Raw genomic sequence first — 2,991 nt, 5'->3', positions numbered from 1 at the left:
CCCCCCCAGTGTCCCCAATCCCGTGTGTCCCCATGTCCCCCCCAGTGTTCCCCCCTGGTGTCCCAGTGTCCCCAGTCCCGTGTCCCCCCCCGGGTGTCCCCCCCAGTGTCCCCCCCAGTGTCCCCCCATGTCCCCTCCAGTGTCCCCAGTCCCGTGTTCCCCCCCAGTGTCCCCCCATTGTCCCCCCCATGTCCCCAGTCCCGTGTCCCCCCAGTGTCCCCCATGTCCCCCCCAGTGTCCCCCCCCAGTGCCCCCAGTCCCGTGTCCCCCCCCCCGGGTGTCCCCCCCAGGTGTCCCCTCAGTGTCCCCCCCATGTCCCCCCCCATGTCCCCCCCAAGTCCCCAGTCCCGTGTCCCCCCCAGTGTCCCCAGTCCCGTGTCCCCCCAGTGTCCCCCCAGTGGTCCCCCAGTCCCGTGTCTCCCCAGTGTCCCCCCCATGTCCCCCCCAGTGTCCCCAGTCCCGTGTCCCCCCAGTGTCCCCCCATGTCCCCCCCATGTCCCCAGTCCCGTGTCCCCCCCCCAAGTGTCCCCCCATGTCCCCCCCAGTGTCCCCAGTCCCGTGTCCCCCCCAGTGTCCCCCCCAGTGTCCCCAGTCCCGTGTCTCCCCAGTGTCCCCCCCATGTCCCCCCAGTGTCCCCAGTCCCGTGTCCCCCCCAGTGTCCCCCCATGTCCCCCCCATGTCCCCAGTCCCGTGTCCCCCCGTGTCCCCCCCATGTCCCCCCCATGTCCCCCCCCATGTCCCCAGTCCCGTGTCCCCCCCATGTCCCCCCATGTCCCCCCCAGTGTCCCCAGTCCCGTGTCCCCCCAGTTGTCCCCCCCATGTCCCCAGTCCCGTGTCCCCCCCAGTGTCCCCAGTCCCGTGTCCCCCCAGTGTCCCCCCAGTGTCCCCCCATGTCCCCCCCATGTCCCCAGTCCCGTGTCCCCCCAGTGTCCCCCCATGTCCCCCCATGTCCCCCCCAGTGTCCCCAGTACCGTGTCCCCCCAGTGTCCCCCCCATGTCCCCCCATGTCCCCCCCAGTGTCCCCCCATGTCCCCCCCAGTGTCCCCAGTCCCGTTCCCCCCAGTGTCCCCCCAGTGTCCCCCCCATGTCCCCCCCAGTGTCCCCAGTCCCGTGTCCCCCCAGTGTCCCCCCCAGCTGTCCCCCAGTGTCCCCAGTCCCGTGTCCCCCAGTGTCCCCCCCATGTCCCCCCCAGTGTCCCCAGTCCCGTGTCCCCCCAGTGTCCCCCCCATGTCCCCCCCATGTCCCCCCCAGGTGTCCCCCCCCATGTCCCCCCCAGTGTCCCCCCAGTGTCCCCCCAGTGTCCCAGTCCCGTGTCCCCCCCCGGTGTCCCCTCCCCCCGCCGGTACCTGCGGGGGTCCCGGTGCCGCTCCCGCCCCTCCCCCCAGGGGCCCCCCCGGGGTCACGTGACCGCTCCCGCTTTTTTTAGCCGGGATCGGGCCCGAGCCCAGCGCCCCTCCCCCACCCCGGGTATTTATAGGGTGTCCCCACCCCCCCCGGGAGTGACTGGGAGCCACTGGGAGCCACTGGGATTGGGACTGGGAGCGACTGGGATTGGGACTGGGAGCGACTGGGAGCGGGACTGGGAGCAACTGGGAGCGGGACTGGGAGCAACTGGGAGCGACTGGGAGCAACTGGGATTGGGACTGGGAGCAAGTGGGAGCCACTGGGATTGGGACTGGATTGGGACTGGGAAGCGACTGGGAGCGACTGGGAGCAACTGGGATTGGGACTGGGAGTGACTGGGATTGGGACTGGGAGCCACTGGGATTGGGACTGGGATTGGGACTGGGAGCGACTGGATTGGGACTGGGAGCCACTGGGAGCCACTGGGATTGGGACTGGGAGCAACTGGGATTGGGACTGGGAGTGACTGGGAGCAACTGGGATTGGGACTGGGAGTGACTGGGATTGGGACTGGGAGCCACTGGGATTGGGACTGGGATTGGGACTGGGAGCAAGTGGGAGCGACTGGGATTGGGACTGGGAGTGACTGGGAGCGACTGGGATTGGGACTGAGATTGGGACTGGGAGCAAGTGGAGCGACTGGGGATTGGGAATGGGAGCAACTGGGATTGGGACTGGGAGCGACTGGGATTGGGACTGGAGCAACTGGGATTGGGACTGGGAGCGACTGGGAGCAACTGGGATTGGGACTGGGAGCAACTGGGATTGGGACTGGGAGTGACTGGGAGCGACTGGGATTGGGACTGGGATTGGGACTGGGAGCAAGTGGGAGCGACTGGGATTGGGACTGGGAGCAACTGGGATTGGGACTGGGAGCGACTTGGGAGCAACTGGGATTGGGACTGGGAGTGACTGGGAGCAACTGGGATTGGGACTGGGATTGGGACTGGGAGCAAGTGGGAGCGACTGGAGCGACTGGGGATTGGGACTGGGAGCGACTGGGATTGGGACTGGGGAGCGACTGGGAGCAACTGGGATTGGGACTGGGAGTGACTGGGAGCAACTGGGATTGGGACTGGGATTGGACTGGGAGCAAGTGGGAGCGACTGGGATTGGGACTGGGAGCGACTGGGAGCAACTGGGATTGGGACTGGGAGTGACTGGGAGTGACTGGATTGGGATTGAGAGCGACTGGGAGTGACTGGGATTGGGACTGGGAGCGACCGGGAGTCCCAGTCCCTCCCAGTATATAACGCAGGGCCCCCCAGAACCTCCCAGTCCCTCCCAGTATATGCCCAGGGCCCCCAGCAGCTCTCAGTCCCTCCCAGTCATTCCCAGTATATACCCAGGGTGCCCCAGCAGCTCCCAGTCCCTCCCCAGTACACGCTCAGGCCCCCCCCCAGTCCCTCCCAGTCGCTTCTCAGCCCCTCCCAGTGCCTCCCAGTCACTCCCAGTACACGCCCCAGGGCCTCCCCAGCAGCTCCCAGTTACCTCCCAGTCCCCCTCCCAGTTCCCTCCCGGCCCCCCCAGTCCCTCCCAGTCTCCTCCCAGTCTCCTCCCAGTTCCCTCCCAGTCCCTCCCAGTGCC

Source organism: Corvus hawaiiensis, chromosome 26 (genome assembly GCF_020740725.1).
Source record: "Corvus hawaiiensis isolate bCorHaw1 chromosome 26, bCorHaw1.pri.cur, whole genome shotgun sequence".
Taxonomy (NCBI): Eukaryota; Metazoa; Chordata; class Aves; order Passeriformes; family Corvidae; genus Corvus; species Corvus hawaiiensis.
This window is presented reverse-complemented; position numbering follows the sequence as displayed.